The 20,429-nt window shown below is 43.1% G+C and overlaps 1 protein-coding gene and 1 long non-coding RNA gene across 2 annotated transcripts in view; both read left to right on the forward strand.

Annotated features, from left to right (window-relative positions):
• TPD52 (tumor protein D52) overlaps positions 1–20,429 on the forward strand; it is a 109,621-nt gene that overhangs the window by 7,742 nt on the left and 81,450 nt on the right. The window lies entirely within an intron of this gene.
• On the forward strand, positions 912–19,924 carry LOC129046423 (uncharacterized). The gene is made up of 3 exons (XR_010410631.1): positions 912–10,915; positions 11,654–11,737; positions 14,652–19,924. It is a non-coding gene; the product is annotated as an uncharacterized LOC129046423 (long non-coding RNA).

A 20,429-nucleotide genomic window follows, 5' to 3' on the forward strand; every position in this document is an offset into this window, starting at 1 on the left:
CCGCTGAGCAGGGAGCCTGACTTGGGGCTCTGTCCCAGGACCCTGGAATCATGACCCGAGCTGAAGGCAGATGCTTAACGAGTGAGCCACCCAGGTGCCCCTAGAGTATGTTTTTATATGCTTGTTGGCCATCTGTATGTCTTCTCTAGAGAAATGTCTGTTGAAGTCCTTTGCCCATTATGGATTGGATTATTTGTTTTTGTTACTGTTGTCAAGTTGTAGGAGTTCTTTATATGGTTTGCACATAATTTCTCCCATTCAGTAGGTTGTCTTTTCACTCTTGTAAGTTGTTTCCTTTGCTGCACAGATGTCATTGCCTTAATAAAAAAAATATTACGATCTTTGTGGGGGAAAATGCCATCTCTTTTCATTTAAAATTTCTCCATTTACTAGAGAGGCTATATATATTATTAGCCATTTTTCTTCCCCTCTTGAGATTGTTACTCACTTTTTTTACACTTGGGATCTTGGTGTGTCTTGGCCTTCTCATCATCCCCGCCTCATGCTCTTATTAAACCTTTGTGTTTTGTGGCAAATATTTATTTTTCCTGTTTTTATTTTCATTTTGGTTATATTGGACCTTCATAATGTTTTTACTAACAAAATACAGTATTAAGAGCAAATATTTTCTAGGGGACATTTTTTTTGGAGTAATTTGCATGGCTCTGAGTAGCTTTCAGTTCTTCCTTCTCTGTCTTTAAGTCTTCTCTTAAGACACTTTTGTAATCAGTCAGTACTAAAAATAGTGGTTTTAGTCAGGACTGTTAATTTACATGCCTGGGCTTATAGGCATGGTGTATTTCATGTTACAGCTATGCAAACATAAATGTCAGTTTAAAAAATTATATAAGGGGCGCCTGGGTGGCTCAGTTGTTAAGCGTCTCAGGTCATGATCCTGGGGTCCTGGAAATCGAGCCCCACATCAGGCTCCCTGCTCAGCAGGAAGCCTGCTTCTCCCTCTCCCACTCCCTTCCCTGCTTGTGTTCCCTCTCTCGCTATGTCTCTCTGTCAGATAAATAAATAAAAATTATATAAAATGTGACCTTGATAAAATTTTGGATTGGGAGTTTACTATTAGGATCAAACTTCAGGGGCACCTGGGTGGCTCAGTTGTTAAGCGTCTGCCTTCGGCTCAGGTCATGATCCCAGGTCCTGGGATTGAGCCCCACATCGGGCTCCCTGCTCAGCAGGAAGCCTGCTTCTCCCTCTCCCACTCCCCCTTCTTGTGTTCCCTCTCTCACTGTGTCTCTCTCTGTCAAATAAATAAAATCTTTAAAAAAAAAAATATATATAGGATCAGACTTCACCCATTGTATTCTGAGCATTGTTGGAAGCATTGTAGTGTGAAAAGGAACATATGGTGCAATCAACAGGGCTATAGGAATAGAGATAGTAGTTTATCCCACTGGGACCTGTACTTGGCTAGAAATAAAGTGTCACTAGAACAGAAGAATGTTCTTAAATTTGTATCCCTAGCATTCAGTTGCGTACGTAGCAGGCGCTCCATAAATGTTTGTCGTATTGTACATAATTGATCGGAAAGATTTCTAGCACAGATAGTCAGATGGGATTAGATAGAATGGGTAAGAACTTGGGAAGGATAATGGTTTGGCAGGAAGACAAGAATATATGTTCCAAATGTGCTTATAGTTTTATATAAAATCACTGAAAATCTGTAAAGAGAAGCCAAATTGTTACTTTACTTCTGAAGTATTATGTGGATTGTGTGTATACATACATGTACAGGTAGAGGAAGAGGCAGTGGGGATACAGTTCTGTTCCCTAAAGCATGTTGGAGGCAGTGCTCGATAAGTACTTTCATAAGTGCATTTCCTATGTTCTACCAAAGGTAGTGATTTGCTTTGACTGTATCCTGAGCTTAGGAGGCATGGATGGTCTCAATACATTTTAGAAGTTCTCTTTTTTTTTTTTTTTTAATTTTATTTATTTATTTGAGAGAGAGAGAATGAGAGACAGAGAGCACGAGAGGGAAGAGGGCAGAGGGAGAAGCAGACCCCCTGCCGAGCAGGGAGCCCGACGCGGGACTCGATCCCGGGACTCCAGGATCATGACCTGAGCCGAAGGCAGTCGCCCAACCAACTGAGCCACCCAGGCGCCCGTAGAAGTTCTCTTTGAATACAGTTGAGAAGGGCAAGGGGTATGTTGACAGTGGTGGAAAGTACATACTACTCGTTAACCGGAATGAGAATTCTGGAAAAAAAAAAATGCAGAAAAATGCAAACATCTTGGCTGTTGAGGCACTTAGCAAAAGGATGACCAGCCTGTTGTTTTGGTGTTGAGTGAGTATATCACTGTTCGTGTATCACCTTATTAGAACTCAGAATGATGTTGGTGATGATGCCACCACCTGGCTTTTGCAAAACTCTTATTAATTTTTCTACACGTTATTTCGTTTGAGCCTTTTAATGCTGCTGGGTGATAGGACTGGTATCATGTTCGTTATATACACGAGGAAACAGAGGCTGATTGATCACGACTTCCCCGTACAAAATGTGCCAGATGTGGTGAGTGGTACAAGAACTGCGTCCCACACCTCTTGTCTCTAAGAGAAGCACTGGGAGCCCCAGGAAAATTGAAGCTACATTTGTTAACCAGTTTAAAGCCCTGGGGATACTTCATACTTCTTAAAAATGTTTTTTTTTTTTTTTCCCCAACTAATTAAAATTGGAATCTGAAGGGACACAGCTTCAGCCCTGCATTATAATTACCTAAGTTTTCCAGCTGGGGTTTTTACTGGGTCACTGTTAAGAAATACTCCTCCTACTCCTCCTAATACCAGCGACAGGGTTTGCTGAGTGTATTTCATGTGCCAGGTTATGTTCTAAATGCTTTTCGTGTTTCATTTTTCTAATACCTTCACAAGAAACCCATGAGCAGTGCTCTTAATATCCCTGCTTTACACATGAAGAAACAAGGTGTAAAGGGATAGAAGAATAAATTCTCCAGGGGCACAGAGCTTTGATACAGACACATCTTGGTCTTAAATTTGGGATATTTGGCTACAGAATACATGTCCTTACACAACATACTATACTACCTAAAAGTTATATGCAGTCTCCTTTTTTCTTTCAAAGGGGTGGTTCAAAAGAGCAGTGTGCTCTGGGAGCTGCCATGGGAGTGGGGCGCTAAAGGGTGTATCTTTGCCAGAATATGGCCGTGTGTCTGTCCTTGTGCCGAAGCACTGATTGTAAATGTTTAGGGCAAAGAGTGCTGGACTTGAAGTTATATCTGGGTTCAAAATTTGGCTTCATCATTTTCTGGTTATGAGACACTGGATAGGTCACTACATCTCCTGGAGGCTGATAATACTCCAGATATCTTAGAAAATTAAGTTAAAATCTGTGACCAGCTCAGGTGCTGAATAGTATTGATTCTGAAACTGAATATTAGATATTTCTGTAAAAGGCTCACTTAGTGGTTTCCAGTTCAAATTAAACATTTAATTTATTTGGGGGCAAACCTGATAGGATGCCTGCCCTCAGGCTCACAGGCCAGACCGGAGGAACAGAGACTAGGTCACTGTAGTGAAATGGGTGTTGTAAGGGCTTGCATAACTGATGGCGGAGGAAGTGAGCAAGTCCGGTTGGGTCATCAGAAAAGATTCTCAAAGTACATAACCTTTGAACTTGGACTTGAAGGCTAAGCAGGATTCTTTGTAAGCAGGGAGAGAAAGAAGGATGAAGAAGGGAATTTACGGAGGAGAGTCAACATGTGCAAAGGTGCTGTGGCATGAAAGGGCAAAAAGGTGTTTGTGAATCCTCAGAAGTCCCTGGATCCAGAGTCTCGGGTAGTCACCCAGGTGGGGGAGGGGCGGTGGTGTGAACAGTCTTGTGTGTCAGGATCAGGAGTCAGGACTGTATTCTGTAGGCAATTAGTTGGTGGTTAGGTGTGCGGGAGTTCAGTTTTAGAATATTATTTTGGCAGTTGAATAGAAGGTACTAGCAAACCAGGTGAAGGGTGTCACTGTATTCCTAGCCAGTGTTAACCTTAAGAAATAAGACTACCAGTTATTTTACCAGCAAAAGATGGGTTTATTTGGGAATAACAGAGAATTGCAATCCAGGACAGGCAAACTATGGCAAAACCCCAGGCAAGTCCACCAAACAAAGAAGAAGAATACTCTTGTAGAAGAAAGTGGGAAGCTGGGAAGACTGTCATAAACAAAAAGTCTATTGGAGTAAACTGGAAGTTCCTTTTTTTTAAGATTTTATTTATTTATTTTAGAGAGAGAGAGAGAGAGAGAGAGAGCATGCGCGGGAGCAGGGGGAGAAGCAGAGGGAGAGGGAGGGGAAAGAATCTCAAACAGCCTCTGCCCTGAGCACAGAGTCCTGTACCAGGCTCCATCCTACCACCCTGAGATCATGACCTGAGCTGAAGCCAAGAGTCCGATGCTCAACAGACTGAGCCACCTATGTGCCCCTAAACTGGGAGTTCTAAGTTATAGTGGCTTTTCATTGGTTGAGCTGGGCCTGTCTCTCATTGGCTGGGCTGTTGGGGCAGGAGGAAGCCTTCCTTCTTCCTGCTGGAATAGTAAAGTAGTATCTGTGTGCAAGGTCCTGTCTCTTCCTGTTGGGTCTGCAATTAACTACGAGAGTGGTAGCGCAAGAGAGTTCCCCCTGCCCCCAACCCTCCCAACTCCCATTTTAGTGAGGTTTCCCTTTATTAATTTTCACACCAGAGGTGGGGTGCTGGGTTCCTGAGAGACCACTGGGTTACAGTGTGTCAGATGTCAGGGGTGGGGGGGATCTGAGGGTAGAGAACAGTAGAGAAGGACTTTCAGATTGCATGGAAAAGGAACTGGGATAGAAAATCTAGAAAGAAGACCAGATGAGGGAGGGAGATAATGAATTTAGTTTGGGGTATGTCACATTTGAGGTCTTTCCAGTTGTCCAGAGCTGTATAACAAATCATGTTAAAACCTAGTGGTTTAGGGGTGCCTGTGTGGCTCAGTCAGCTGAACGTTTGCTTTCGGCTCAGGTCATGAGCCCGGGGTCCTGGGATCGAGCCCCCTCATTGGGCTCCCTGCTCCGCGGGGAAGCCTGCTTCTCCCTCTCCTACTCCCCCTGCTTGTGTTCCCTCTCTCACTATGTCTCTCTCTGTCAAATAAATAAATAAAATCTTTAAAAAACAAACAAACAAACAAAAACCTTAAAAAAAAACTCAACCTAGTGGTTTAAAATAACAGCCTTTATTATGGTCATAGATCTGTCATTTGGGCAGGGCTTGGTGGGGACAGCTTGTCTCTGCTCAGCCTCAGCCAGGGCGGCTTGAAGTATGAGGCGGGGATCATCTGAAGGCTTACTCACTCCCTTGAGGGGCAGTTGTACTGGGAAGACCCAAGCAGTAGGGGCTTCTCGACATCCGTCTCTATCTGCATGGTCTCCAGAAAAAAAAAAAACCCTGTTTGATCGTTATTTGCTTGCCTACGTTGAGTATTGCTTTTCGCCAGAGGCTGTGCCGTAGACCCTGCCTTCTTACGTGTTGCCTACGGGCTCCCAAGGTGTGACTCCTAAGAGAGAGGCAGGCAGAAGCTGTGTGGCTTTTTATGACTTAGCCTCGGGCATCACCTCCTCCACATTCTGTTAGAAATGTGCCTCGAAGGCCAGCACATATTCAAGGAGAGGGAGGTGAGACTCCACTTTTGGTGGGAAGAGTGTCCGTGACTGTGTGCACGTGTTTTAAAACCACTACCCAGTTCTCCTGGGACGTTTATGTGGGTAGGTTTGGGAGTGAAATACGGATCTCTAAGAGAAGGAGTGGGGCAGGATATCGAGGTTTGGGAGACATGTGATATTGGAAGCTATTAAGTTGCTGAGATGGTCCAGGAAAAAAATGTGGAGTAAAAGGAGAGCAGAACTTGGATGTTGAACATTTCAGGGCTGGGAGAGGAAGGTGAGTTAAGCCACAGGGAGTTCAACTTTCAAGGTCTGTGGAGAGGCCAAGGGGATTGGGCGGAAAGAGTAGATATTGGCCTGTGCTTGACTACCCATGGTCGGTAATGCTGAGAGATTCAGGCTCCGTGGGTTGGGGTGGGGTGGGCTTTGCTTGCCTGTATTGAGTGTTGGTTTTTGTTTTTGAGCACAGAGGGGGTGGTAGCTTGACCTTTGTGCGCATTTGTAAAATGAGGGAAGAAACCAGAGGCGGGGGAGAGTAACTGGCTTAGCTGTTACTCTGTATATCACTGGTTTTAGTTAAGATGCTTTTAATGCAAAGTGTATTTTAATAGTCATATCCTAGAGTTTGACCTTCAAGGAGCTCAAGTCTGTGAGCAATAATTCACTTTAATGGTAACAGCCTTGCAGAGAAGAAGTACTTACTAAATATTTGCAAAATGAAAGTGTAGTATTACACATTCTCTGGGTGGTTTGAGAGCCAGAGAAGCAATTTTGCCTGGAGGTTACATTTGAGCCAAATCCTGATGATGATGATGATGATGATTTTTTTTAAACTGGTGATTTCTCAGGGCAAACCTGAAGTTGTGAGTGCTCACAAACCTGAAGTTTGTGTCTCAGCTATGGGATTCATGTGTGCAGCATGTCTGGATTTGTCAAATATTCTCACCCAGGTTCTCTTAAGAAACGATTTTCAGTCCAGAGTGGCAGGTCCCAAACTGGAGTCCATCAGTTATTTCTCTCGGATCGTTGTTGGAAGGGAAACCATACCTTTCAATCGGTTCTTCCGGTGATTTTTAAATGGATTGCTCATTGCTTCAGGGATTAAATGAAAATTTGGACTAATAGTAAAGATAACATAACAGGTTTCTCTTGGTTTAGGGGCTTTTATTTTTCCCAGAATTATAATCCGTTCTCAAATTTCCTCTTTTTAACCTCCAGAAGGGACTCCAGCCCTGGGACTCTTGCTGTTTTGCTGGTTTGCCTCTGGCTGGGGCTTTGGTCACTGCAGTTGGTCTGATGACGTTTTCCTAGTCTGATTATTCTATTTATAATGGCAACTGTAGCTGTTAAGTTTGAAAAGCAGTGAACTCTGCTGAAACAACCAACTTTTCAAAGTGCACTGGATAACTTTGATAATTCCCTAAAATCCAAAGTGAAGCGTAAACCTCAAATCACACATCTGTCTTTCAGCTCCTCTCAGTTTTCTCTTGGCATGCTGCATTTTTCTGTGGGTCTGTCATCCAGCTTTGCTCTTCCCCCGCCCTTTAGCTTTTCTCTCCTTTCCTGTCTTTCTTCTCCACCGAATTTCCATTTTCGTCTTCTCTTTTTATCTTTCCCTATTTAGGGCCATAAAATGGAACTCAAGAATTTTTTTGTTCTTGTTCTTTTTATTTTGCTTTTACTTAAGGGATTTATTCAAGATATTTTATGTTTCCTATTAGTGTTAGCTTTTTTCCTGTGGAAATAAAAAACCCCCGAGAAACAGATTTCCTAGTTTGTTCATTTATTATTAATTAATTTCATTGCTTTTGTGACGTTAACTTATAGGTCTTTCTCTCTTTTTGGCATGTGTAATGATTCAAAGCTTAGAAAAAATTTCAAATCATTAATTGGGCATTTTCAAAACTCACACTTTTTAACTCTTTGGGTCTCTGTATGGATGCTCGGCAAAGCAGAAACACTTAGAGGCTGCATAATTTTTAAAATTTACTGGAAGATGAAGAGGAACTTTTGATTTTTCTTTATCAATTAAAGGAATTGAGGGAAGTGGTTGTTCATTTGCGGTTCTAATCCTGTGCCATTCCAGGGTATGGGCATTTGTCACATTGTCACTTCCACCTTGGACTGGCCACCAAACATGAGACATGTTGGCTACCAGCAAGTGCTCCAGCTCCCTGAGCTGAGGAAGAGGCTGTGGGGTGGGTGGCCCCTCCCATCTGGGCTCCCGGGGGCTTTCACCCACGTTTGCCCACGTGGCACTGTAACAGGAGCCCCCAGGCACTCTGAGAACTCTCCTGCTTCTCTTGACCCCGGGTCCTGTTCACCCAGTCACTCTTTTGCTTTTGGCAATAAAAGGCAGTTTGGGGAAATTTTTTAAGTAGGCTCCATACCCAGCGTGGAGCCCAGTGTGGGACTTGAACTCATGACCCTGAGATCAAGACCTGAGCTGAGATCAGGAGCCGGGATACTCAATCGACTAAGCCCCCCAGGTGCCCCATTGGGGAGTTTTTAATGTGTGTTCATTTTCCCATTAATACCACTACCTCACATCTGTATTTTCTATGCTGAACAAAAGAAAAATGTTACTGGGCCCTTCACGGTGCGCCCCGCCACAGAGAATGTGGTAGTTCTGCCCTTTTCTTTAGAGGTCAGAAAGGTGATTGGAAGCATGCAGAAGGTGAGATGCGGATGGTTTGGGCCTTTTAGCTTTGGAAGAATTTGAAATTCTTAGTTCTTTTCAACCTGTATCGAGTGGGAAGGAGGAATTTTATTTGGCAGTGATGCTCACAATCTATTCAGTGCACCCCTGGTCCTGGCCCCAGCCAAGCAAGTCAGGGCAGCAAATGCCTTATTTGAGCCTCCCTTTAGCTCTGCTCAGATGTACTCTTCCTTTCCCATCTTAACCAGTGAGGGAGTGTGAAGTGTGGGGGGCTTAAAGAACTACCCAATATCCTATAGTTTACAGTATTTTACCACCTCTCAATCATGTAGAAAGACCTTATTTTATTTTACTTTAATTAATTTATTTACTTAGAGAGAGTGTGCACTCCCGGGAGGGGAGAAGGGGAGAGAGCATCTCAAGCAGACTCCTCGCTGAGTGGGGAGCCCGATCCAGGCCTCCATCCCAGGACCCTGAGACCATGACCTGAGCCGAAACCAAGAGTCGGACGCCTAACCCACTGAGCCACCCAGGTGCCCGGAGAGACCTTATCTTAAATGGATTTGTTACAGACATACCTTTGCTAAAATGCAGATTTATTTAATAATACCAGGATTTCAACGTATGGAATTTTGCCTGCGAATCTTTGTGCTCACCACGGGTGAGTGAAATGTTTGGATGCCAGTCCAGCAGAGCTTTTGGGTCTGTAGTTACAGTCTTGGCGATTGCTGTTCTGGGGAGAAGGCCACGCTGGGATGTGGAAGTGCTGGAAACGAAGCACTCCCCTCACCCCTGTCTGGCCTGCCTGGGGAAGCTGGAACACCTTTTGAGGAATTAGTTTTTCCCTTCCAGCAGAAGCCAGTGGGCAGCCCCCCTGGGGCTTATTGGGAAGCAGCTACGGCTGTCATTCACTTCCTTCTGTGACCTGGCATCTTGAGGTTCAAGCAGCTGTACTTAGTGTGTTTGGTCTTTTCTTGTGCTTTGTAGTAATTCTTCACCATTTTTTCCCCCATAAATTAAACATCATCTTAGTAGGTGAAAATGTGTAAAAGCAAAGCAGTAAAACATTTCTTTTAAGTAAAAAGGCCTAGAGATCCCTGTCATCTTCAGCACCCTTCTCCCACATTGATTTGTCTGTGTCCCAGCATCATCCTTTCTTTGAAAATACCTGTTAATTAAGGGACACATATACTACGGGAAACATAAGCACATTTTAATGAAAGTAAAAACCTAAGTACAGACCTCATTTCCTGTATTCACTAACATTTGTCCGCTTGCCCTCCCCCCTCTCCCCTGCACACACCCTGTCCAGTCACTATTCAGGTTCTTAATCACAAGCATGGACTCGAAACACAGGCTGCTTTCTTTGGCAGGCCTTCAGGATATCAAGTTTCCTCTGTTCAAAGGGAACCCGAGACCTGCTTGTGCCTGACTTCTTTCACAGAAGAGATCTTCTTTAAAGCTGGATTTGCCAGTCACAGTTTTGGATATTAAATGCAGTTGGTGTTGGGGGGGTGTGGGTGTTGAGGAAGGGAGCATTTCGGACCTTGACCGGGAGCTGCAGCTGCCTTCGGTGGCTTCATGGCAGCCCAGGGGCGGTTGGCTTCCGCCCGCGTGATTCTGTCAGTCACTGTTGCAGGCTGGCCTGGTCCTCCCGCCCTCCTCCCCCCCCAAGGTCAAGGCTGGCCCCTCATCTCCGGATGGAGCTGGAGCGGGGAGTGGGGAAGGAAAAACATGTTCAGGATTGACCTGCTTCTGAGGTGTGCAGCAGTGGGGGAGGTAGAGGCAGGTTCCTGAGTATTCAGGAATGTCTGTTCTAGAAGGTGCCCCAGGAAGGGAGAGGCCTCCCAGGGTTGCAGCATTCTGTTAAAGTAACAGAGAGGTGCAGGGCTCTTGTTTATATTGCAGGCTGCTTATCGGTCAGTGCTCAGGCCTTGAAGGCCATTCTACCCCGTCTGGCTTTTAACTGGCTTCCTAACTCATTTAGGAATAGATCTGTTACAGTGGGGGCATGTTACAAAATGATCTCTTCATATAACTTACACCTTACACTGTGGTCTTTTTCTCAAGTTTTAAATCTGTTCTCTTTAGAGGTAAATCATGTTTTTCTTTATTACTTTTGATGTAGTGCTAAATCTTTTCTTTTTAAAAAACTGGATATTTCTGTTATATGAGGCTATAACTTTTTGTTTCATCTTCTCTAGGTAAAGGACACAAGCTTCTAAATGGATGTAGCTAAAAATTTGGTCTTGTTAAAGGAAGAAAAATTGGCTGAATGGTGGGAGATGAGAAGGAAAACTGTGCTTGCTTTCAGGCTAAAAAGGGATGATTTTTCTCTGTACCATGGAGAAGCATGGCCCAGATAATTGAATGGCACACAGCTGTTTCTTTGTAGGCCTGCAGTCACTTTGAGCATGGGGTTCTGCTTGTGTCAAAGAACAAGTGGGTTGTGATGATCTCGCAATATCCAAGAGAATAAAGCTTGAAACTGAAGAAGCTGATGTTCCCAAAACCCAGGAGTGAGAATGTACTCTTATTTTGCTTTTTCTCTTCAGTGAAACTGAAGAGTACTTGCTATAGAGAGTGAAACTTCTTCTTGATCTCTTATCGCAAAGTTAAGGTAAGGATATCTAGGCTGTTTTAGATGTTGGCTTTTTAAGCTGTTCTAGGATGTGTGTCAAGGGTGAGGCCTGCATTTTTGACATCAGATCAGCTGTATTCTCACTTAAAAAATTTAGAAGTGGAAAATTCATAATTCTTTATAAAATACCACATATTTTTATTCCTAGTTTGGAACATGACTTGTAGCAATAATAGGGAGATTAAAAGGTTATCTCTTACTGACATCTCTCAGCTGAAAATTAAGTATAGCTGATCCTATTTTTATATTACAGGTTTCCATTACCTTATTTTAAAGTGGATTCCAGACTACCTTTGTGCGTTTATGTTCATAAATATTGGCAGTAATGGTTGATTTTACTTCTGTGAAGTTAATGAGAAATAAAATACAGGTGTGTGTGTGTGTATGTGTGAGAGAGAGAGAGAGAGAGAGAGTTTATGCATTTCTAGGCCCCGCAACCTGGAAAGGAGATGTCAAGGCTTCGAGGGATAGTGGCTACTATCATTTGTCCCTAACATTTGTTACTTAGATTTCAAAGCCCTCTTTTCTGTCTCCTTTTCCCTGCTGTCCAGGCAAACAGCCCCAGCAAATACAAGATGACAGTGTCGGCTGGGAGCAGCATTGGCCCCTGCAGTGTGTAGGGCTAAGGAATCAACAAAACAGGACAACAAAAGACTTTGTGACACTTTAGCTTTTCCAAAACAATGTCTGCATTATTCTTTTTTTATTCTTTGGTAGGTGGCTGTCCAGCGTACAGGAGTTGACTGTTGCGCACGCTCTGAGATCAGCTGAACTCACTGAGACACTAGTGAGAGTTCTGAAGTAAAATTCCTACTTGGCTTGTTTTTCATGATTTTTGTGACCTCCAACCTTTCAGTAGCTCACAGGGAACCTCCATTCTCCTATTCCATCAGCTTTTCCTCTACCGTAATTGCATGGCTAACCATTCCTCTAGTCCCCTCCTAATATCTGTAGTATCTAAAAAAAGTTACTTTTAATTTATGAGAGTGATGCCTGAATACACTCTCCTTGTCAAAAAAAGGCAGGGAGGAGAGTGAGAGAATATAGATAAAGATATTTGCTCAGAGACCTCAGTTGGTGACAGTCCTGTCCTTTTTTTAGGGACCTGAATACAGGTCTGTGTAGACCAGCAGTTCTCAAGCTTTTGCTTGCATCCAAGGACTTGTTCAAACATACTGCTTTATGCAGATTGCTGATTCAGTGGTCTGGGGTGGGGCCTGAGAATTTGCATTTTTAGCAAGTTCCCAGGTGATGTCAATGCTCTGGTTCTGGGACCACACATTGGGAGCACTCCTAGAATTGATTTTTGCCTATTGTGTGACTTTCAAAAAGGCAAATACTCTCATACTATATGCACTTCTGTATTTTTCATCTGGCTGTCTTAGGAGAGCTTTCAAATAGTAATTTTTTTTTTTTTAAGAGAGAGTTGGGGAGGAGGACAGGGCAGAGGGAGAGGGCGAGAGAGAATCTTAAGCAGGTTCCATGCTCAGCTCAGTGCAGAGCCCTATGTGGGGCTCAATCTCACGATTCTGGGATCATGACCTGAGCTGAAATCAAGAGTTGGACGCTTAACCGACTGAGCCACCCAGGCACCCCATGATCATTTCATTCTTTTTAACTGCTGCACAGTGTTTCAGAGTAGTATAAATATGCTTTAATTTAAATTCTGTTAATGGGCATTTTGGTTCTTTACAGTATTTTTTTTTTTTTAAAGATTTTATTTATTTATTTGTGAGAGAGAGAATGAGAGAGAGTACATGAGAGGGGGGAGGGTCAGAGGGAGAAGCAGACTCCCTGCCGAGCAGGGAGCCCGATGCGGGACTCGATCCAGGGACTCCGGGATCATGACCTGAGCCGAAGGCAGTCGCTTACCCAACTGAGCCACCCAGGCGCCCGGTTCTTTACAGTATTTTTAAAAACTGTTATAAATAAATGCTGCACTGAATATCTTTGTTTATTCCTCCTTTAGGCAAGCATGTTGGCCTAGGGTAATATGGAGAAGTGAAATTGCTGAGCATGTATATATTTTATTTTAGTTTTGTTCTGATTGGTAATGTCACCCTGACTCTTTATGATGTTCACCACATTAACACCTAGCCCTGAGTAATTTGTTTTATTATCCTCCTAAGCTGGGCCTAAACCAGAGTTGCTAGGAAAGTTGTAAAAATGTGCTGATTGGGTTCTTTGGAAATTCAGCCTGAAATGGGCTTTGGGCTGCTGGCCAGTCTTTTTTCATTTTTTGTAGACTTCCTAAAACTGATACTTAACTGTTTTTTCCGCTCTCAGTACACTCGATGGATGAGAATTGCCCTCAGTAACAATGGCTCACTTATGTCAAGTTTCTAGAGGATATAAGTCCAAAGGTGTCTTTTTATGTGAAGTCGTTGTTAGACTTCTCCATTCTGGATGTTCTTCCCTCCTGTCAGACTCTACATATTGATAACCAAATGTAGCATTTCTTGCGTCCTCCACTTTCTAAACCAGTTATTCCTCTTTTCCTGTTTTGCCCTGGGCAGTGATATGTGTTGCGTGAGTCTGGCAGGTGTCATGTGGGGCTGCAGTCATAGTTAGGTGGTGGCAGGGTAAGTGGGTGTTACATCTCAGCACTACCATTGCTAATACGTTTGATGGGTAAAATTAAAATTAGGGGTGGGGAGCTCACGCTGAGTTGTCAGTTCCTTGTTCTGCCAAATCGTTAAAATCAACCAACATAAAGCCCCACCATCTTCTTTATAAATATGCGATTTTTAACACCCCCTCTCAAATCAGGGAGGACATAATCTGAGAGTAAAGGACATTTACTTTTAAGTTCAGTTTCAAAAAAAATTTTTTTTTTCTCCTTTGTCTCTGGCAATTGAAAATACTGATTAGTCTGGAGTGATCCTAGTGTATATATATATAGAGAGAGAGAGAGAGGGACCTGCCATTTCTTGAGTAAAAAAATGTGATGTTGGGGCGCCTGGGTGGCTCAGATGGTTGGGTGTCTGCCTTCGGCTCGGGCCATGGTCCCGGGGTCCTGGGATCGAGCCCCATGTCGGGCTCTCTGCTCGGTGGGAAGCCTGTTTCTCCCTCTCCCCCTGGTTGTGTTCTGTCTCTCTCTTTCAAATAAATAAGTAAAATATTTAAAAAAAAAAAAAAAAAAAAAAAAAAAAAAAAAAAAAAATGTGATGCGTGCGTGAGGTTTTCCTAGTTTCCCATGCTGCTGCTGGTGCTCCCCAAAGTGACTGCTGGACGTGGGGGTGGTCCTCTACTGGGCAGCTCTCCTGAAGGAGAAAAATTCTTAGGATCCTTGGTCCCTTGTCCTCAGTCTTTGAGCACGTGCTGGGTGCCAGGCATTGAGCAAGGTTCTAGATAAAAGAAGCAGAGGAAGGAGTTCTTGCGTTTCAGCAGCTCCTGGAGAGTCCTGCTTCGTCTATACTTTGCAAACTGCTTTGCGTTGAAAATGTGTTCAGATTTGTGTGTGATGACAACTGCCATGTGTGCTCAGAGATCACTTGCCGTCCAGATCTACTTAGATCGGTCACTTTTGGCTACAAGCTGTGCTTAAACAAGGTTGCTGTTGTATCTCTGAGCTTCTTGGGAGCATCTCCTTTTAAAGCCAAGAAACTCTGTTGTGAGGACACCCGAGTTACCTATTACTTACTTTTGTGCTTTTCTGTTCTGGGATGTGAAAATACCCAATAAATGATGACAACATTTGTGCTGATTTTAACAGCAGGGCTCCCCCAGAATAGAGTGAACCTCGTCCTCCTCCTCCAGGAGAACTTCAGCAGAGCCTAAGACAGTTGTACCTTTGGAACCTCATGTGATGTGTGGAAACAAATTAAAAAGTAACCCACAGAGTAAGTCATTACGGTGTTAATTCTTTCCAAACAACCAAGATCTAAGGGGCTTATTAGGTTTTAAATAGATAATAGTGCTTTATTAGATTTTTTTTTTCTGTTACGACTTACTGGATGAGATGCTGAAGGGATTTAGATGACCTAAAAAAATTGAAAACCCTTCGGTTTGATTAAAACGGGCACTGAACACCATGTGGAAGGCAGTTCCACAGCCTCAAGGAACCAGTTGTGGGTTTATTTCAGTGAACCTGATAGAAAAGGTATTTTGAAGAAAGGGCAATAGGCTCTAAACCATGTGTGCATCCTGTAAACTTCCCCCCAAGACCACTATCTTGAAACCTAATAAATATTTAATATAAGGGGAGGCATCTGAGGCTTTTGCTAGTGCTAAGGGGCTTGCTGCAGTTGCTATGGAAAAGCTCGTGCTGGTCTCAGCTGTGTGACAAGGACACTGTAGACCTTTCAGGAAGGGGAGCAGGAGTGGAGGGTCAGTGAACCTCAGTGAGCTTGAAGAGCCCTGTTGGTTCTGATGAGTATTGATCAGTTTCTTTATGGTTTCCCATATTGTAAAATGTCTGCTGTTTTTTACTGTTCAGTATTTTTTAAAGTCCTTATTTTACTTGGAATTTGGCTTCCATGTTGCAGAATCCTAACCTTGTATGTTGGTAAAATTAGGATGTAATTTAGTTACTAATTATTTGTATTGTTATCATGATATTCTTCATAATAGAGAAAAGGACAAAATACTACACAAAACGTTTGCCTGACAAGGATTATTTTCATTTGAAGAAACATAAATGACCTGGTTGGTTCTGACCGTTCCTTGAACTTGTTTCTTTAAAGCTAATTACAGAATTTGTTATATATAACTTAAATATTGGAGTCTTTTCCATGGAATTCACCTTACAGAGTAGTCTGCAAATAAACTGTGACTTTTATGATTGTTTAAAAATTTAATATGTATGTTTCATGAATGAGAGCATAAATAACATTTTTTTGAAAAGTGTTTTGTTTTTTTGTCTGCTCTGGTGCTTAATACGGTGGAATGTATTAGAATCTTAATAAACATTTAACACGTGTACTTCATGTTGAAAGTGGAACTATCCAATCTTCAGTAGGTTTATTAATCTTTATATACTCTTAGTCCCTAGCGTAGGTTTTTGTGATACCTGTAAATTCTAGAAATGATAATTTTTGGTTGATTGATCAGTTGGTTGTTTTTAATGTGGCAGACATTGCTAACTATGAAGCTGAAAAAAAAGAATTAGCCTGGGGGCACCTGGGTGGCTCAGTCGTTAAGCGCCTGCCTTCGGCTCAGGTCATGATCCCAGGGTCCTGGGATCGAGCCCCACATCAGGCTCCCTGCTCGGCGGGAGGCCTGCTTCTCCCTCTCCCACTCCCCCTGCTTGTGTTCCCTCTCTCACTGTGTCTCTCTCTGTCAAATAAATAAATAAAATCTTTAAAAAAAAAAAAAGAATTAGTCTGGACTGTGCTTATGGGTGGCCTGTTGCTAAGTTTTAATGAGTTCAAAGGGGGGGATGTGTGTTCCAGAAATAACCAAACCTTTTTTTTTTTTTTTTTAAGACTTTATTCATTTATTTGAGAGAACAAGCCAGGGGGAAGAGGCAGAGGGAGAAGCAGACTCCCCGCCGAGCAGGGAGCCTGATGTGGGGCTCAGTCCTAGGACCCTGAGATCATGACCTGAGCTGAGGGCAGACACTTAACCAACTGAGCCACCCAGGAGTCCCCAAAGTAACCAAACTCTTAAATTGGAGCTGTATATGGTATATAAGTGAATTTGAAGGTTGTCTTTCCAACCCTAGAGCCTCTTTTTTTTTTTTTTTAAGATTTATTTATTTATTTTAGAGAGAGAGTGTGAGCAGGGGAAGGGGCAGATGGAGCTGGTGGGGGGATGGGTAGAATCCTCAGGCAGATTCCCCTCTTGAGTGTGGAGCCTGATGTGGGCCTGGATCCCAGGATCCCGAGATCATGACCTGCTGAAAGCTAGAGTTGGCTGCTTAACTGACTGAGCCACCCAGGTGCCCCACCTAGAGCCTCTTTTGGGAATTATAGCAACAAAGGCAAATAGAGATGACTTGACTTTGGGTCCTCGTGTTAGGGTTTAGACCCTCCTATTTGGGGCACAGCTCCTGAAGGCTGGCTCCGGTGAGGGGAAGAGAAGGGAATGAGATACCAAGCAGCCTTCTAGATGTTTCACATGAACTTGTACATTGTCTCATTTAGTCCTTTCAAAAGCTGCCTTAGTAAGTTACAGTAATTTGCAGGTGGGAAATGTGAAGGCCCAAGAAGTGGATGCTTCGTTCCTTGGTCTTATGGTTCCTAAATGTGGAATCAAGATACAATCCAGATCAGTTTGTGCTCTGTGACCACTGCCATCAGCTGCTGGGAGTCATTGCAGCTGACTTGGGGGGTGGTGTTCAGTTGACTCCTGAACCACCTGCTTTATCTCATTTCCTCTGTGAATGTGTGAACGCATGTTTCCATCAATTCCGTCAATGATTCCTCCTCCTCCATTCTCTTCTGGAGGGGTTATAAGAGAAAGTGTAGGGGTAGGGAAAGTTCTGCCCGGGACCAGTCTGTTTTTTGTTTTTTGTTTTTTTTTTCCTTTTTCCTCTTTCTCTGACTCTCCCCATTTTCCAAACGTGGTCCCTGACTACAGCAGGCCCTCTCCACAGTTAATCAAGTTTTTATTACTGGGGATCAGCCCAACCCTAACTAATGGCCAGTAATATCACTCCCTAGTTTTTTCTGTACACAGATGTGGGATGGCTGAGAATCCTTGATTTGACTAGGCCAGACTGGTGTTAATGAGAAGATGGAGACCTAATCTGTGCCTTGGGGAGCTAATGGCTTGTCTGGGATGCAGGCCTCTGAGCCTTCACTGTACCATAAGACGGACTGACCTCATTGTTAAAGTGACTCACACAATTTGAATTAAGGGAAAGGAGTAAGTAATTCTGGTGAGGGAGAATCCAAAGCATTTTCACAAAAGATAAGCCCCACTGGATCTCAAGCTTTAGAATTTTGATAGGTCAGCTTAGGAAAGAATATTCTAGATAAAGGTGATATGGAGATTGCCTTACATATGGTAACAAATTCATATATATTTTTTTGTTGCCTAACATATTATCCTAAAACTTAGCAGCTTAAAAAAAAAAACCAAACATTTGTTACCTTACACAGTTTCTGAAGGCCAGGAATCTGAGACTGGCTAGCTACATAGTTCTGGCTCAGGGTCTCTCATGGGTTTGCAGTAAAGCCGTTGGCTGGAGCGTTAGTCATCTCAAAGCTTGACTTGGGTAGTCTTTGGCAGGAGGTATCAGTTTCTTACTCCATGGGCCTTTCCATAAGGCTGCCAATGACCTAATTTTCATCGATCCTACAGAGAGAGAACCCAAGAGCTGTATTTTATTGGTCGTACAGATTGTCCCGGGTACAGGTGTGTGACTTCCAGCAATCAGTGAAGCCGTCTTGGAGGCCATCTTGTGGGTCACCATAGAGATGACCTGGTGTGTAATGTGTGTGTGGAAAAGGTGCAGAGCCTCTGTACCTGGAACTTAGGCAATGAGGAGTGATATCTGGGAGGTGAAGTTGATGTTGATGTGGTGTGAATTCCATGAGATTGAATGTGATGTGGAATTAACCTTCAAACAGCTTAGTCTAGTAGGAGTTATATTTTGTATGTATGATCCCAGGTGGAAGGCAAAATGCGTACAGAGGTATGAGTTATAAATATGAGAGTTCAGAGGTTATTGCTAGTGGGAAGCAGAGTCAGATTTGTTGGAGAGGTGGGGTTTGTGTTTGAAGGAAATGGTCCAGGTGTTGCTCACATTGAGGTGAGGTGGTGTGGTTCATCGGCACCTTATAATGCTGTGGACTGCTGTTAATCTCTTTATTGGTTTATTCTTCCTGCCAGGATGAGAGAACCTGTAATGAATACTGGATTTTAAGGTTAAATTTGAGGAAATTTCACTAGTTGGTTTGATAGTGTTGACCCCTCCAACTTTTTTCTATTTTTGAGGAAGAATGGCGGATGATAGAAATGGTTTAATTTCTTTTTTTTTTTTTTAAAGATTTTATTTATTTTATTTGACAGAGAGAATGAGAGAGAGAGCACATGAGAGGGGGGAGGGTCAGAGGGAGAAGCAGACTCCCTGCTGAGCAGGGAGCCCCATGCGGGACTCGATCCAGGGACTCCAGGATCATGACCTGAGCCGAAGGCAGTTGCTTAACCAACTGAGCCACCCAGGCGCCCCAGAAATGTTTAATTTCTTTGAGTACGGAGCACTAACCATTTTATTTATGTCGTATAAAATTTGTTACCATATGTAACCAGTGCATATAAAAATAGAGTACCTGTGGGGAAGTGTGTGTGTGTGTGTGTGTGTGTGTTATCTAACTGAGCATCAATGTTCTGTGTCCTGCACTGAGGTGGTTTTCTGTAACTATAGGGGGAACCTTCACCATCGTTACCCACAATAGATTACTTTTCAGAATTCGTTAATCCCTTCAAGGCCATTAAAGGCTTAGTGACTAATGAGTAAACCCACTGAATACTACCTTATTTTCTGAAAAAAAGAGTTAATGTTCCCGGAAAAGGTGAGCTGTTTTCTCTGGTTAACAAGGTGGAGCCGGGTGTTCCCAATGGTTCAGGCTATAATAAGCGCTTGGTGAATAAGAAACGATGTTATTCTGGAGACAGCTGTTAAGTAATTAGAATTTACCTCATTTTAATTAAAATATTCTAACTCTAACCTGTCTTCGCAACCGTTGAGCAAGGCACAGGTACTTCTTGTCAGTCAGGTTCCATTACCAACTCTGAGGGTGACCTCAGGGGAACCTAGGATTTGGGTTTAGAGAGGGCTCACGTTCTCTCCACTAAACAAAGAACATTTACCCAGGCCTTTGAATCAGTGTCCGTGTGTCACAGCTGGACCAGTGCTGACAAAATCTCCAGGGCCTTTGCGTAAAACAAAGGCATGTTTTGTTGTGCGGAGAACATAAATAGGCTTCTTTTCTTTTCTTTTTCCATTCAGATATGAAATTGGAATTGCTTAATGGTAACACACAGCCTTCTCATCGAGCTGCTTGTGTACTTCTCCCGTGACGGAATAGTGAGAAAGTGCGGGTCCAGGAAAAAGACGGAGGGTCAGAAGAGCTGGGCTGGGGGACCCGCCTAGGTGACTGGGTGGGTCAGGCACGTGTCCCTGAACTTCAGGCTCCTTCTTGTAAATGCTCTGTATGCCTGTCTAGAGGCTTAGAAAAAAACCATTGTATTTGAGTGCATTTAAAAGCCATGAGGCGCTTTCCAGATACAAACTGCTCTTTATTGTTGCTTGTTATCTTAATAGTTGTGCTGAATTTTTCCCCCAAGGGAAAACTTTACCTCTGTCCTTTAAACTGCATGGCCCCAACAGTGGGTAATTATTAACTGTATTAATCTAGATCACATACTATACAGTGTTTGGATAACATGAGCGCCTTATCACTTTAAATGTTCTAAAAGTTTGCAAGTCTGAAACTAAAAAAAAAAATTTTTTTTCCCACAAAAACACTACTCTAGATGCTAATAGGTATGAGACTTCTTTTGGGGCAATGAAAAGTTCTAAAATTAAATTGTAGTAATGGTT

This window comes from Mirounga angustirostris, unplaced genomic scaffold (genome assembly GCF_029215605.1).
Source record: "Mirounga angustirostris isolate CCGP_5_RB_7025 unplaced genomic scaffold, mMirAng1.0.hap1 SCAF_4, whole genome shotgun sequence".
Lineage (NCBI taxonomy): Eukaryota > Metazoa > Chordata > Mammalia > Carnivora > Phocidae > Mirounga > Mirounga angustirostris.